Raw genomic sequence first — 18,022 nt, 5'->3', positions numbered from 1 at the left:
GCGATCAGCCAAGGTCGGGGGAGGGGAGCAGTAATGCGCCTGCGCGGCCCGGCGCCCGCGCACACTCCTGGAGTGAAGAGCCGACTTGTTTCACTGTCCTGACTCACCACCATCTTGGTAGTGTGCAAGACTCTGGGACGGCATGAGAAAGGCAGAAAGGGAGCAAAGGAGCTGGTGGGGTGTCACAGGGCCTATGTATGAGGCAGATGTGAGTTCTGCATCCAGTTTTGCAATTTATCCATTTACCTGCCTGAGACTTGGAAACACCTACTTGATAGCCCTGATTCAAGTGTTGGCGGATGGAAGGGAGGAGACTCCTGACCCTCAGAATGGTAATGCTGAAATTTTTTGGGTGCCCTGTTATGGCCTTTTCTTTGATCTTACAATATTGCTTTCTCCTGAAAGAATATTAAACATAAGTTTTAGGAGACCTTTGGACAATTCCAAACATATCCAAAAATAGAATAACTACCTTAGCAAGCTTTAACAGTTACTATACATTTTGACAATCTTGATTTGTCTATATCTCTAAACACTTCTTCCCTTCCTAGGCATATTTGGAAGCAAATCTCAGACATCATATCATTTCATCTGTATATATATATTTTTAAACACGGTCTCACTGTCACACAGGCTGGAGTGCAGTGGCGTGATCATAGCTTACTGCAGCCTCACACCCCTGGGCTCAAGCAGTCCTGCCTTAGCTTCCCAAGTGGTTAGGAATACAGGCACAGGCAACTATGCCTGGCTTACAATTATTTAAGCACATATTTCTAAAAAAGAACTATTATTAAAAAGAAAAAAAATTGACCACAGTGTTTCACATGTCCGTGTGAAGAGACTACCAAACAGGCTTTGTGTGAGCAACACAGCTGTTTATTTCACCTGGGTGCAAGCGGGCCGAGTCCGAAAAGGGAGTCAGCAAAGGGTGGTGGGATTATCATTGGTTCTTACAGGTTTTGGGATAGGCGGTGGAGTTAAGAGCAATATTTTGGGGGCAGGGGTTGGATCTCACAAAGTACATTCTCAAGGGTGGGGAGAATTACAAAGAACCTTCTTAAGGGTGGGGGAGATTACTGATCAACAAAGTACATTGATCAGTTAGGGTGGGGCAGAAACAAATCACAATGGTGGAATGTTATCAGTTAAGGCTATTTTCACTTCTGTGGATCTTCAGTTGCTTCAGGCCATCTGGATGTATATGTGCAGGTCACTGGGGATATGATGGCTTAGCTTAGGCTCAGAGGCCTGACATTCCTGTCTTCTTATATTAATAAGAAAAATAAAACAAAATAGTGGTAAAGTGTTGGGGCAGCGAAAATTTTTGGGGGTGGTATGGAGAGATAATAGGCGATGTTTCTCAGGGCTGCTTTGAGCGGGATTAGGGGCGGCGTGGGAACCCACAGTGGGAGAGATTCCACTGAAGAAAGATTTGGGGGTAAGGGGTGATATTGTGGGGTTGTTAGAAGGAGCATTTGTCGTGTAGAATTATTGGAGATGGCCTGGATGCAGTTTTGTATGAATTGAGAAACTAAATGAAAGACACAAGGTCCGAATAAAAGAAGGAGAAAAATAGGTATTAAAGGACTAAGAATTGGGAGTACCCAGGACATCCAATTAGAGAGTGTCCAAGGGGGTTCAACGTTGTTGTCTGCTTGGTTGGAGAGTTTTTGGGCTCTATCTCTATCCTTGAGTTTTTTTATGTTGTCATATACCAGGCCAGATTGATTTAGGTAAAAACAACACTCTTCATTTAAAAATATACAAAGTCCTCCTTTTTCAGCAGTGAGTAAGTCGAGGCCTCAGTGATTTTCAAGGAAAGAGAAGAGGTGGGAAGGCCAAACTGAGGAATTATGTCTGACAGAAGGGAAGAAATGACCGCGGTGGCCTTCTTAGACCCTGTGGGAAAGGCCTCTACCCACCCAGTGAAATGTCTACCCAAACCAAGAGGTATTTTAGTTTCCTGACTTGAGGCATGTGAGTAAAGTCAATTTGCCAGTCCTCGGCGGGGCAAATCCCCGAGCTTGATGTGTAGGGAAGGGAGGGGCCTGAACAATCCCTGCGGGGTAGTAGAATAGCAGATGGAACACTGAGAAGTGATTTCCTTGAGGATAGATTTCCACGATGGAAAGGAAATGAGAGGTTCTAAGAGACGGGTTAGCAGCTTGTAACCTACATGGAAGTGGTTATGAAATGACGACAGAATAGAATGGGCCTGTGAGGCTGGAAGGAGATATTTTCCTTGGTCCAAGAACCATTTGCCTTGTGTGGGAAGAGATTGATAGGCGGAAGTTTCAGTGGGGGAGTAGGTGGGAGTGACCAGATGAGAAGGAGAAAAACTGCCGTGAAGGATAGAAGTTAGAATGCTAGCTGCTTTTTAGCTACCTTATCAGCATAAGCGTTGCCTTGAGCAGTGAGATCTGATGCCTTGTGATGGCTGTTGCAGTGAGACTCAACTTCCTTTGGAAGTACGGCCTTGCTCAGAGGCCTGACACACAGTATCATTGTCTCACCTTTAAAAAATAGTAATTGCGTAATATTAGTCAGTGTTCAAATATCCTGTGGTCTCAATAACTACTTATTTTCCTACTGTTCATTTGTTAAAATCAGAATCAAAATGAAATTTATACATTGTCATTGGTTGATGGGTCTTTTAGGACAAGTCAAAGACTTTTAAGACCAGGAACACACCAGTAATTGAAAAATTTTGTTTATTATTAATTGCAGCAAGAGGGATGCTATGGTTTGAATATGTCCCCCAAAAAGCATATGTTGGAAACTTAATGCCCAATGTAACAGTGTTGGGAGATGGGGCCTAATGGGAGGGCTCCACCCTCATGAATGGATTAATGCCAATTTTGAAAGGGCTTAAGGCTTCGATTTCTATCTGTTGCTCTTTCACTCTTGCACTCTCCTGCACATTTACCTTCCTCCATTGGATAACAACACAAAGCCCCCATAAGATGTGGAGCCCTTGATCTTGGAATTTTCAGCCTCCAGAACTATAAGAAATAAATCTCTGTCTTTATTAATTACCCAATCTCAGTTATTCTGTTATAGCAGCCCAAGATGGACTAAGACGGGGGAACGCACACCATGGGAAACCAAGAGAAGACTCAATTAGGAGGTGTTAGGATCTGGGGCTTGATTGGATGATTTGGAAAATGGAGCTGGGGTGCTGAGCGGTTCTACTATCAGAGATGTTCAAACCAGAGTGACTTCATCTTGAGTAGGGACTGAGTAAAATGAGTTGGAGACCTGCTGGGCTGCATTCCCAGGAGGTTAGGCATTCTTAGTCACAGGATGAGATAGGAGGTCAGCACAAGATTCAGGTCACAAAGACCCAGCTGATAAAACAGGATACAGTAAAGAAGCCAAAACCAAGATAGAGACAAAAGTGACTTCTTGCTAATTATAATATATTCGCATGCTATCTCCTTTACTGCTTATTGTATGCTAATTTAACACACTAGCATGCTAAAGGACACCCCCACCAGTGCAGTGAAAGTTTACAAATGCCATGGCAACACCTGGAAACTACCCTATATGGTTGAAAAGAAAGAGGAACTCTTTATTCTGGGGAATTCTTGCCCTTTTCCCCAGAAAACTCATGAATAATTCACCCCTTGTTTGGCATATAATCAAGAAATAACCATAAAAATAGCCAACCAGCAGCCCTCAGGGCTGCTCTGTATATGCAGTAGCCATTCTTTTATTCCTTTACTTTCTTAATAAACTTGCTTTCACTTTACTCCATGGACTTGCCCCCAGTCCTTTCTTGAGTGAGATCCAAAAATTGACTCTTGGGGTCTGGATCAGAACCCCTTTCCAGTAAAATTAGATTTTTTTTTTTTTGAGACATAGTCTCACTCTGCCTAGGAGACCACCCTGGGCAACATGATGAAACCCTGCCTCTACAAAAAATTTTAAAATTAGCTAGGCATGGTGGCACACATCTATAGTCCCAGTTACTCAGGAGACTGAGGTGGGAGGATCACCTGAGCCAGGAAGGTCGAGTCTGCAGTGAGCCCTGATGGTGCCACTGCACTCCAGCCTGAGTGACAGAGTGAGACCTCGTCTCAAAAAAAATAAGATAATGGGTGATACAGCTAGCCATAAAATGTCTTTAAACAATTGCCCCCAGGCATGAGGGTTGGTGCGACTGAAGTTCCATACTCCTGTTTCCCTGGACCTGATAAATTTTGCATACATTGCCAGGCACAGTGGCTCAGGCCTATAATCCCAGTACTTGGGAGGCCGAGGCGCACGGATCACAAGGTCAGGAAATCGAGACCATCCAGGCTAACACGCTGAAACCCCATCTCTACTAAAAATACAAAAAATTAGCTGGGTGTGGTGGCGGGCGCCTATAGTCCCAGGAGGCTGAGGCAGGAGAATGGTGTGAACCCGGGAGGCGGAGCTTGCAGTGAGCCGAGATTGTGCCACTGCACTCCAGCCTGGGTGACAGAGCGAGACTCTGTCTCTAAAAAAAAAGAAAAAAAAAATTTGCATACCTGATATAGCTCAGGCTACTCAGCTATTTTCCTTTCCTCAGGTCTAATTGTTAAAGCAGCAGCAGTCCCTCTTCGTGGCCAAGGAAAGGAATGTTTGGTGTTTTGTGGGTAGCTCAGTGACCTTTTTTTGGTCTGTGCTTAAACAAAATTAAATATCTTTTTTTCTTTTGCAATTTATTTTATTTATGTATCTCCCAACCTGCCCTGCCTCTTTGTCTCTTTTTTCCCTTGCGACTTACTTGCCGAAGAAACCATGTGTTTATGGGTTTTGCTGCTGATTACAAACCCATACACTGCCCTTTTTTTTTTTTTTTTTTGAGACAGGGTCTTGCTCTGTTGCCCAGGCTAGAGTGCAGTGGCACCATCTTGGCTCACTGCAACCTCTACCACCTGGGCTCAAGCAATTCTCCCACCTTAGCCACCCAAGTAGCTGGGACCACCATGGCCTGCCTTTTTTTTTTAAATAGAGATGGAGTCTCACTATGTTGCTCAGGCTGTTCTCAAATTTTTGGTCTCAAGTGATCCTCCCACCTTGGCCTCCCAAAGTTCTAGGAATACAGGCATGAGCCACTGTGCCCTGCCAGGGTGTACTTTAATATATATCTGTGTCCTGTGTGTTCTCTGTAAATTAGTAGTTACAGCTAGAGGACTGGACACTTTTAAGTTTAAATTCTTCCAGCAAGACTGTAAAAAAGGTGTTTTATCTTCATAATTTATTTTAAAAATTAGACATGGGTAAAAGAACAGACATAGAAAGATTATTGCCATTTAACATAACCCTTGCAAATAACAGATGGTAAATTGGTAACAACATAATTATAAACAAAAAGCAAAACTCTGGCACTAAGATGGCATGGTAGTATTGATACTGGTGAGCTAGGGAAGATCTCCAAACGCTGGTGGGACCCTGACGCTGGCTGGTGTCCAGGCCCTTGATACCATCTCGGGAAGGAATTCAACAAGTCAGAAAATAGTGAAAGTGGCTGGGAGCAGTGGCTCATGCCTGTAAACCCAGCACTTTGGGAGGCCGAGTGTATCCATTTCAATATCAAAAGTAAGAAATAAAATACCCCATACAAAAATTGATTAGCAAGCTCAATTGTCTTGTGGTGGCTTCCTTATAATAAAAATAAAATAATAATAATAAAAAAGTGGATACATGTTTTTCTCAGCATCTATTCCTCCTTCTGGTAATGGTACCTCAGTTTCTCTTCAGGGGACCAGAAAGACCCCATTGCACACAGTCTTGGGACTACTACTTGAGGTACTCAAAACATTCCCACCAGAGGTGTGCCTGTGTCCAAAGCCAAAAGGTATTGAAGCTGATTAATTCTAACAGAAGAACCCTAAGGAAAGTTCTAGACCCCAAACTACTCTGGGCATTGTCTTCTCCAGGGCCTCATTCTTCATCTTTTCCTTTGACTCTATGAGTTACCACACATTTTGTTTGCAAACCAAGAACCCTAACTTAGAGCCCTGTATTATCTTTATCTTTCCTTCTTTGAGTCTTGCTTAGGGTTTTTTTTTTTTTTTTTTTTTTTTTTTGGAGACAGAGTATCGCTCTGTTGCCCAGGCTGGAGTACAGTGGCATGATCTCAGCTCACTGCAACTTCTGCCTCCTGGGATCAAGCAATTCTCCTGCCTCAGCCTCCCGAGTACCTGGGACCACAGGCATGTGCCACCATGACCAGCTAATTTTTGTATTTTTAGTAGAGACTGGGTTTCACCATGTTGCCCAGAGTGGTCTTGAACTCCTGATCTCAAGTGATCCACCCACCTCAGCCTCCCAAAGTGCTGAAATTATAGGCGTGAGCCACTGTGCCCAGCCTTGCTTAGGTTTTCTAACTGTTGCCATTCCCACCTCCAACTCCTAAACAGAATTATAGACAAGGCAATACTTGCAAGTTCAGATAGTAGACTGTCCATGTCTGGGAGGCCATTACACAGAGGCAAGAACCATAGCCAGCAAGTTGTTTAGGCCAGCAAGCTTAAAAAGCAAGGGCCAGACCTCTGTATGAGGAAAGGGCTAGAGTAAGAGGCCTATGATAAAATTCTGAAACAAGGACTTTTGAAGTCTAGTTATCTAAAAAACACAGGGCTCAAATGTAAGAACAAACAGAATCATAACTATCATCAGGTTGCTTTGCACAAGCATAAAAACTAATGATGTATGATATTATTTTCGACTTACTAAAAATCAAAATAAAAAAGACTAATGATGTATATACCTGGTTTTATTTTTGGAGTTTTAAGTTTTGGTTACTGTGCTGGAGGGATAGTAGGATATGCTTAAGTCACCAGCCCCTCCATAAAAGTCTCAGATCCTGAAACTCAAAGGGGCTTCCCTGGGCAGAGACATATCCCAAATTCACTGCCAGAGAGAGAAAGTGAGAGCGAGGGAACTCCTATGTAGTCCCCAATGGGAAATGCTTAGGAAGCCTGTGCCTGGCCTCTCTGAACTCCCTTGATGCATATCTTTTTCCCACTGCTTTTGCTCTGTAACCTTTGCTGTAATAAGCCTTACCACGAATATTACTTGCTATTCCATCTTGTGAGTCTTTCTACCTAATCACTGAACTTGGGTCATGGGACCGCTGAAACAGAAGGCATGGGAGGAGTTCAGGGAGTACAGGATAGAGGAGGACCTGGTGAGCCTAGGGCCTTGGAAGAAGCTGATCAGGAAAACAAAATATATTCACTTATCAAGTTGTAATAATTGTGGGACAGGAAAAAAAACTATACTCAGTTTTTGTGATTTTGTAGGAAAATGGGCACTCCGTTATACTAACTTGGGAAAATAAGTAAGTCCAGTTTTTTGGAACTACAATCTGTCAACATAAACCCAAAGCCTTAAAATGTACATGAACCTTGACCCAGCAATTCCACTTCTAAATCTAACCTAGAGAAATAATAATGTATAGCTAAAGATTTTAATTACAAAAATATTCATCACAATGTTATTTTATAAATTTATAAATCAGAAACAATTTCAGTGTCCAACACTGCATTAAATAAATCATGGTATATTAATTTAGTGGCATTTTAATAACCATTAAAAATGACTTATAAATTTTTATATGTGTATAAGTTACATGCAGAATACCAGCCTGGCCAATATGGTGAAACCCTGTCTCTAATGAAAATACAAAAATTAGCTGGGCGTGGTGGCAGGCACCTGTAGTCCCAGCTACTCGGGAGGCTGAGGCAGGAGAATCCCTTGAACCTGGGAGGCAGAGGTTGCAGTGAGCTGAGATTGCGCCACTGCACTCCAGCCTGGACGATAGAGTGAGACTCTGTTTCAGAAAAAAAGAATAATATACAAGGAACCAAAAAGTGGTTGATTCCTGAGAGGAGAACAGGGAACAGAGTGACTAGGGAACAAAGATGGGAGAGAAGTTATTCTTATTGCATAAGTAACTTTTGTATTTTAAAATTGTGTGCTGTTGTCTTGTAATACTTATTCAAAAAGTAAATACATGTTTTAGAATTCAATGAAAAATAAAGTGCTCAACATAGAATGTTAAAATTGGATTACGAAACAGTAAAGTGTTATCACATTATTATTTATGTATTTTTTAAAGTACATAAATAGGAAGATATGGATCAAAATGTTTTGCTTGGCTATATTTCCTGTTAAACATATGTTATTTTGGTAATAAGAAAAAAAAGATAGCTGAGCATGGCGGCACGCACCTGTGGTCCCAGCTACTCGGGAGGCTGAGGTGGGAGGATTGCTTGAGCCCAGGTGGTTGAGGCCACAGTGAGCCATGACTGTACCACTGCACTCAAGCCTGGGTGACAGAGCAAGACCCCATCTTTAAAAAAAGTACCAAATAGGCCAGGCGCGGTAGCTCATGCCTGTAATCCCAGCGCTTTGGGATACTGAGGAGGGGAGGATCGCTTGAGTCTAGGAGTTCAAGACCAGCTTGGGCAACATGATGAAACCCTGTCTCTACAAAAAATACAAAAATTATTCAGTCATGGTGGTGCACACCTGTAATCCTAGCTACTGAGGAGGTTGAGGCAGGAGGATCGTTTGAGTCAGGGAGTTCGAAGCTGCAGTGAGCCATGATCACACCATTGCACTCCAGCCTGGGTGACAGTGCAAGACCCTGTCTCAAAAACAACAACAACAACAACAACAAAACCCACGAATTTTAAAAAATAATAAATAAAAATTTACAAAGAAAAAATAGAGAAGTAGAAAACGAAAATCTCCTCAGTTCTTAGCGGCTACCAATCCAGAGCCAGCAGTCTTGGTGTGATTGGCCACTACCTCTTCCTCTTCTAGGGAACAGGGGGATGTCCAGAAACAAACTAAAGAACTTCTTATAGGTCAGAGGGAGGTGGAGTTTCAGTAGCTTCTATGCAGGGTTGGCTTTATGGGTATGTGACCTATGCAGTCACACAGGACCCTGTAGTTGGTTTAATGCTCTGTTGTCACAGCTTTGAAATTCTTAATAATTTTGAATAAAGAACTTCACATTTTCATTTTGCATTGGGCGCTGCAAATTATGAAGCCGGTCCTACTTCTATGCCCAAGGCTGATTGCTTCTCTACCACTGTTAATATTACCAAACTGTCCATTTGAAATTCCTTGAAAAAATTTTTCACTGCCAGTGTTTAAAATCCAAATATCTGCTTGAACTTTGTGATCTAAATGTATTATTTCAATCAATAAACTATAAGCTAGGCATGGTGGCTCACACCTGTAATCCCAGCACTTTGGGAGCCAGAGAAGGGAGGATCACTTGAGCCAAGGAGTTTAAGAGCAGCCTGGGCAACATGATGAGACCCTGTGTCTACAGACAACAACAACAACAACACAAAGTTATTTTTTGAGACAGTCTTGCCCGTTGCCCAGGGCGGAGTGCAGTGGCACGATCTCAGCTCACTGCAACCTCTGCTTCCTAGGTTGAAGTGATTTTCCTGCCTCAGCCTCCCAAATAGCTGGGATTACAGATCCGCACCACCATGCCTAGCTATTTTTTTTGTGTTTTGTAGGAGAGAGAGAGTTTCGCCATGTTGGCCAAGCTGGTCTCCAACTGCTGGCCTCAAGTGATCCACCTCCCCTGGCCTCACAAAATGCTGGGATTACAGGCATGAACCACCAAACTTGGCGTACAATTTTTTTTTTTTTTTTAATTTAGCGAGGCATGGTGGCATGTACTTGTAGTCCAGCTACTCAGGACACTGAGGTGGGAGAATCGCTTGAACTCAGGAGGTTGAGGCTGTAGTGAGCCATGATCATGTCACTGTACTCTAGCCTAGATGACAAACTAAGACCTTGTTTCAAAAAAAAAAGTATGAGTGTATTGTCTCAGATATGACTAGGGGAGTGAGAGAAGCGCCACAAGCTAGGGACTTCAGTTTCCCTAAATGGGGACTAGATGTCCCTGCTGGGAAGAGGGAAGAAGATGCAAAAACAAAACAGAGTAGGCACAAAGATTCTCTCCAGTGAAATCACAATTCTAGGATTTGCTCTTTAGCTTCAATGAACATAGTCAAACAAAACTGTGCCTGGAAGTAATTTTGCCCAATAGTGTAAAGGCAAAAACCTCTGCTTTGCCAGGCCTGAGACTCTAAAAAAATATAGCTGACTTTACTTTAAAAAGGAATTTAAGTCCTAGAAGGTTTGTGGATGTATTCCCAATCGTATAGTGCCTGATTTGCAACTACTTCTGGGGTAAATCCCTGGGTTACCCATTCCTGGTTGCCAGTTCCTCTCAGTTCCAAGAGTACTCATTCCCAGCTCTCCCATTAAATCCTCAAACAAGAAACTGAGGTGGTGTCCTGGGTGATGGCTCCCACTTAATTGCATTATCTCTCCCTCACTGCCCCCTTTCCTTCTCTCTTTCTCTGTCCCTCTTATGTATATCTCTTTCTCCATAATGCCTTTCTCTCTTTCTCTCCTCATTTCCAATTTTTGCTTAATGATCTTAGAAAAATATGTTTTCTTTCCCTTCCGTCATTTTGTTTGTAAATGCTGGATTACCTCAATCATGGTTAAGCTCGAGAATGGTGAAATTTATACCAGGGAAAAGAGAAGATAAGCTTATATGTTTGTCCTAAAGAATCAGTATCTAAAGCACAAAAAGCATCCTTGGGAATCTCCTACAAATTATTTTCCCATACTTTTTCCTTCATTTTAATCTGTTTTTTCTAAAATAAAAAAGTATTCAAACTTTCAACAAGAATTTTCATTCTATTTTCTTATTTCTTATTGTGGCATTAATTTTTAAATATTAAATAATTTTTTAAAGACAATTTTTTGGGAGTTGTAGGTTCACAGCAAAACTGAGCAGAAAGTACACATTTCACACATACCCCCTGCATGCATAGCCTCCCTTACTATCAATATCCCCCACCAGAATGTGTCATTTGTTATAAAGGATGAACCAGCCTTGACACATCATAATCAAAGTCCATAGGTTACATTAGGGTTCACTCTTGGTGTTGTATAGTCTGTGGATTTGGAAACATGTTTAATGACATGTATCCATCATTACAGCATCATACAGAATATTTTCCCTGTCCTAAATATTTACCCTCCCCACTAATACCTGGCAGCTACTGATCTTTTCATTGTCTCCATAGTTTTGTCTTTTTGAGAATATTATGTAGTTGAAATCATACAGTATGAAGCCTTTTCAGATTGGCTTCTTTCAGTTAGTAATATGTATTTAAGTTTCTTCTGTCTTTTCATGGCTTGTTAGCGCATTTCTTTTTAGTCCTAAATATATTCCATTGTCTGGATGTATCACAGTTTATTCACTCATTGAAGGACATCTTGGTTGCTTCCAAGTTTTGGCAATTATAGATACGTTTGCTATCGATGTATGCAGGTTTTTGTGTAGACTTAAGTTTTCCACTCCGTTAGGTAAATACCAAGGAGTGACATGCTGTATTGTATGTTAAAAGTATAGTAATAAACTATACTTAGTTTAGTAAGAAACTGCCAAACTGTCTTCCAAAGTGGCTGTACCATTTTGCATTCCCACCAGCAATAAATGAGAGTTCCTGCTGCTCCCCATCCTCATTAGCATTTGATGTTGTCAGTGTTTTTGGTTTTGGCCATTCTAATAGGTGTAAAGAGGTATTTGACTATCGTTTTAATTTGCATTTCTCTGATGATGTATGATGTGGAGCATCTTTTCATGTGGTTATTTTCCATCTGTATATCATCTTTGATGAGATGTCTGTTAAGGTCTTTGGCCCATTTTTAATCAAACTTTTATATATTAAACAACTTTTATATATTTTTAAATGAATTTTCAACTTTAATATACAAAGTTGTTTGCTTACTGTGGAGTTTTAAGATTTCTTTGTATATTTTGGATAATACCTCTTTATCAGATACATCTTTTGCAAATATTTTCTGTGGCTTCTCATTCTCTTGAAAATTTAAGTGATTTTCAACTTTTTTTTTTTTTTTTAATGAGCCTATACCCAGTTTTTGCATTTAAGGTTTTCACAGGCTCACCTCAACACCAATGACAATTTATAATATTCTTTCAATGGGAAAACATAGTCCTCTCTGCAAATGGTTGACTTCTAAACAAACTGTTGGAATATGATTCATTTGCACCAATAAGAGACCACTATTACAGAACAAGTTTAGCAGGAGGGTGGGAATAAGTCTGATGGCAAAAGGCTAAAGAGGGTTAAGTTTGACAATGAGAAAAGACAGACTAGACAGCAGAGTAAGACCCTGTCTCTAAATAAATAAATAAATAGCAGTAATCCAGGCTACTAAAATGGCAAGTTTTAAGTGAGCGAACATATTTTCCAGTTACGTTCTAAAATTTTGAATTCCTCATTAATTTCCCCATACTCCAGATCCTTAGAACCCTCTAGTGTCCGTATGAGGAATTGGTTTAGGTGAACCAAGTAAAATGCTTTTAATTTTTACATTCATGTTTTTAATATATATATATATACACATATACATACACATATATATACACATATATATACATATACATATATATATACACACATATATGTGTGTATATATATATGCTGGATGTAGTGACTCATGCCTGTACTCCTAGCACTTCAGGAGGCTGAGATCGGTGGATTGCTTGAGCCCAGGAGTTTGACACCAGCTTGGGCAACATGGCGAAATCCTGTCTCTACAAAATACAAAAATTAGCTGGGCATGGTGGTGCATGCCTGTAGTCCCAGCTACTGGGGAGGCTGAGGTGGGGGATCACTTGAGCAGTGAGCCGTGATCATGTCACTGCACTCCAGCCTAGGCAACAAGGCAAGACCCAGTCTCAAAATGTATACATATATTATCAAATACAAAAAACCTTTAGAAGTGTGCTTGTCTGACTTCCAATTTAAGACAACAGACTAAGCACATGCATCTGCCTCCCCCTTCTTAGGATCTGAGTGACATGACAGGAAAGTGGTACAAGCAATAATTTTGTGGCAACACTGAAAAGAAAGAAGGACCAGTGGTCCAGAAACTGCAATACCTCCAGGAAAGAAGGACCAGTGGTTCAGAAACTGTATTAAAAACTCTAGAAAACAGAAAGTAGATGGATTCATACTAATTGGTTTACCTATAATTTCCACAATATACCAGCGGTGAAATGAAGTTTGGAGATGTGAAGTACTCGAGAGATTCCAAGAACAAAACAGAGCATTACAGAGGGAGGGAGTGGCCTATGAAGCAGCAGCTCAAGAACAGCCGTGTGTCACTTAACAGGGATAGGTTCTGAGAAATGTGTCACTAGGCGATTTCCTCACTGTGTGAACATACAGTGTACTTACATAAACTTAGATGGTATAGCCTATTGCTCCTAAGCAATACAATGTTACTGTATTGATACTGTAAGCAGTGGTAAATATTTGTCTATCTAAACATATGTAAACGTAGAAAAGGTACAGTAAAAATATGGCATAAAAGATAAAAAATGGTACACCCATATAGGGTACTTAACTTGAATGGAGTTTGTGGGACTGGAAGTTGCTCTGGGCAAGTCAGTGAGTGAGTGGTCAGTGAACATGAAGGCCAGGGGCATTAGTGTACACTACTATGGACTTTATAAACACTGTACACTTAGGCTATGCTAAAAATATTTTTCTTGTTTTAATAATCAATTAACCTTAGCTTACTGTAACTTTTAAAATTTATAAACTTTTAATTTTATATAACTTTTTGACTCACAATATCACTTAGCTTAAAACACACGGTGGCCAGAACAAGCCTATAATCCCAACATTTTGGGAGGCTGAGGTGGGATGATCCCTTGAGCCCAGGAGTTCAAGACCAGCCTGAGCAACATACTGAGACCTCGTCTCTACAAAAAGTAAAAAAATTAGCTGAGTGCGGTGGTGCATGCCTGTAGTCCCAGGTACTTGGGAGCCTGAGTTGGGAGGATTGCTTGAGCTTGGGAGGCAGAGGTTGCAGTGAGCCAAGATTGTGCCACTGCCCTCCAGTCTGGGTGACAGAATGAGACCCTGTTTCAAAACAAAAACCAAAAAACACATTCACACACATTATACAGCTGTACGAAAATATTTTTTCTTTATGTCCTTGCTCTAAAAGCTTTCCTCTAATTTTTTTTTTTTAACTTTTAAAGACACAAACCCATACATTAGCCCCAGCCATGTAGGGGCTATTGATCAGGATCATCAATATCACTGTCTTCACTTCCACATCTTGTCTCACTGGAAGGTGTTCAGGGGCAATAACACACATGGAGCCGTCATATCCTACAGTAACAGTGCCTTCTGGAACTCCTCCTGAAGGGCATGCCTGAGGCTGTTTTACAGTTAACTTTCTAAAGTAGGGGTACACTCTAAAATAACAAGTATAGTATAGTAAATACATAAACCAGTAACAGTCATTTATAATTATCCAGTATTATGTACTGTACATAATTGTATGTGCTAGACTTTTATAGGACTGGCAGCACAGGTTTGTTTACAAACAGCATCACTACAAACAAGTGAGTAATGTGTTGTGCTAGGGCATTACAAGGCTATCGTGCCACTGGGAGATAGGAATTTTTCGGCTCCATTATAAGCTTATGGGACCACTATCATATTTGCAGTTTGTCAGTGACAAAAACGTCTTTATGTGGCACATAACTGTAGCTGATTAGATCACTGGCTATCACACTTCAGGGCAAAGACTTTCTTCCCCCAGGTGCAGAGAACAAATGGTTGAAGCATTTCCTCTGGTTGCAGTCCTGCAAACTGCTTTCCAAAGACAGTACTGAGCCTCAGATGATGTAGACCTCCTCAAAGTCCTGAAGAGTAGAAAAATGCTCCTCCCCTACAGAATAATTTTTTTTGGAAATTGTGAGGCCCCTGTCATCCTACAGCGACACTAACAGGACACTTGCCAGTCACAAGACCAACTGTGAGCAGGCAATCAGCCCTGCATTCCGGGCAAGGCTTTGGTGTAAGCAGCTCTTCACAACTGCCGCCGTGTCCACGCCTGCCACTTAACCTCATCGACTCTACAGGGCTAAGCTGTCCCTGAAGAGGTGTAATCTTATGGCTGGGCCTATGACTTACCACTGATCTGATGCAGGGGTTACAGACAGTCAGCAAGTCTATGACTATTAATGGATTGTGTCTTTCCATAGAGAGCTGAAAAGCCAAGGATAAAATGTTCACCTTATAATTTACTTTTGGAAAACTCAACATCTTACCTTTTCACCTTTTTGGATTGCAACATAAACATCACAGAATTTCTGATATTAAATTTATTTTGGAATTTATGTGTATTATGTTTTACTTGGCAAGGGGTATAAATTCAGAAAATGTTCAATTTAGTTTTTTAAAAACTGGTTTAACAGTTTGTCTGAAGCAGATTAGTGGCCCATGATCTTCATTAATCTTTTGAGCAATAAGTGTTTAAATTGTTCAATCTGTGTCAAAACCAATCTGGCCCATTGCTTTATTTCTTTTTTTAAACAAAGTTTAAGGCCAGGAGCAGTGGCTCATGCCTGTAATCCCTAAGCTTGGGAGGCCGAGGCAGGCGGATCACTTGAGGCCAGAAGTTGGAGACCAGCCTGGCCAACATGGTGAAATCCCGTCTCTACTACTAAAAATACAAAAATTAGCCAGGCGTGGTGGTGCATGCCCGTAATCTCAGCTACTCGGAGGCTGAGGTGCGAGAATTGCTTGAGCCCAGGAGGCAGAGGTTGCAGTGAGCTGAGATCGAGCTGGGTAACAGAGCAAGACTCTGTCCCAAATTTAGATGTTAAAATGCCAATTGCGGAGTCACATCTGATTCACTTAACTTGATTATGCTTCCACTAAATAAAAACAACAGTCTCAGAGTAATAACAGTACCAAATGTGAAAATAAATTGAGTAAAAAAACCCCAAACATAGTGAAGGAGAAAATCAGCAAGTAAAATAAAGATGATGATGATAATAGTAACAACAAAAAGTATTTACATTTTGTTGTTGTTTTGGAGGCAGGGTCTTTCTCTGTCACCCAGGCTGGAGTGTAGTGGCATGATCATGGCTCTCTGCAGCCTCAATCTTCTGGGCTCAAGTGATCCTCCAGCCTCAGTCTTATAAAGTGCTGGGATTACAGGCATGAGCCTAAATTAGTGCCTGGCCTAAATTTTCTAATGTGACATGACTCAAGAATTCCACTTCTAGGAGTTTATATAGTGGAGAATACAAGAAGCAACATAATTATGTGGTTATTTCCATGTTATTTTTTATTCTTCTACAGAATACAAAGGAATTAGCAATATTTTTCTGTAAAATGCCAGAGAGTAAATGTTTTAGGCATTGCAAAAACATGACCTGTTGGAAATACTCAACTCTGCAGTTGCAGCATGAAAGCAGCCATGGAAAATAAGTTAATGAGTGAGCATGGATGTGTTCAAAGAAAACTTTACTTATGGACAATAGATTTCACAGTTTTATACCATTTTCACATGTCATCAAATAATCTTTTGATTTTCCAACCATTTAAAAATGTAGGCTGGCTGCAGTGGCTCATGACTGTAATCCCAGCATCTTGGGAGGCCGAGGTGGGCAGATTGTTTGAGCTGAGGAGTTTGAGACCAGTCTGGGCAACGTGGCAAAACGCCACTGTTTAAATGAGGGGAAGTCCAAATGTTAGATTCTGGACTTGGCTCTTCCTCTACTTAGCTGCCAACCATGATAAACACGTTAAACCTTAAAAAAAAAGCAAACCATTTTTCTATTTAGAGCATGTTAAATCTTACTTTTTCCCATAAAGTCTTCCTTGATTCATTAGTTGTCCTTTACTTTTTTTTTTTTTTTTTTTCTTGAGACGGAGTCTCGCTCTGTTGCCCAGGCTGGAGTGCAGTGGCACGATCTCGGCTCACTGCAAGCTCCGCCTCCCGGGTTCAGGCCATTTTCCTGCCTCAGCCTCCCGAGTAGTTGGGACTACAGGCACCCGCCACCACGCCCAGCTAATTTTTTGTATTTTTAGTAGAGACGGGGTTTCACTGTGTTAGCCAGGATGGTCTCGATCTCCTGACCTTGTGATCTGCCCGCCTCTGCCTCCCAAAGTGCTGGGATTACAGGCGTGAGCCACCACGCCCGGCCTGTCCTTTTAAACAAACTGAAATTTATACAATCTATATTGGTCTGCTCAGGCTGCCATAACAAAATACCAGACTAGGTGGTTTAAACAAAGAAGTTTATTTTCTCACAGTTCTGGAGGTTAGAAGTCTGAGATGAGGATATCACCAGCATGGTTAGGTTCTGGTGAGGACTCTCTGGCTTACAGCTGGCTGCTTTCTCACCATGTCTTCACATGGCCCAAAGAGACAGAACAAGCTCTCTGGTGTCTTTTCTTGCAAGGACACTAATCCCATCACGAAGTCCCCAACCTCTTCACCTCATTCAAACAACACTTACCTTCCAAAAGGCCCATCTCCCAATACCATCACGTTGGAGGTTAGGGCTTCAACATATGAGTTTTAAGGTGGCACAGTCAGTCTATTAACTTCCTGTCCATATATTAGTTATGTATTAGGCATTATGTATTACCTAATACATAGCTAATCTGTATTAGTCAGGGTTTTCCAGAGAAACAAACACATACACACATCCCGAGAGAGAGAGAGAGACTCATATAGAAGGAGCTCCAAAATATTTTTTTGTGTGTGTGTGAGACGGTTTCACTCTTGTTGCCCAGGCTTGGAGTGCAATGGCACGATGTCGGCTCACTGCAACCTCTGTCTGCCGGGTTCAAACAATTTTCCTACCTCAGCCTCCCAAGTAGCTGGGATTACAGGTATGTGCTACCACGCCCGGATACTTTTGTATTTTTAGTAGAGATGGGGTTTCACCATGTTGGTCAGGCTGGTCTTGAACTCCTGACCTCAGGTGATCCACCCACCTTGGCCTCCCAAGGTGCTGGGATTACAGGTGTGAGCCAGCATGCCTGGCCTCCAGAATATTTTAAGGGAGTACAGAACCACTATGGTGAGTATAAGCTGGGCATAGTGATGCAAGCCTGTAGTGTCAGATACTTGGGAGGCTGAGATG

Source organism: Pan paniscus, chromosome 2 (genome assembly GCF_029289425.2).
Source record: "Pan paniscus chromosome 2, NHGRI_mPanPan1-v2.0_pri, whole genome shotgun sequence".
In the NCBI taxonomy this organism is placed as follows: Eukaryota; Metazoa; Chordata; class Mammalia; order Primates; family Hominidae; genus Pan; species Pan paniscus.
This window is presented reverse-complemented; position numbering follows the sequence as displayed.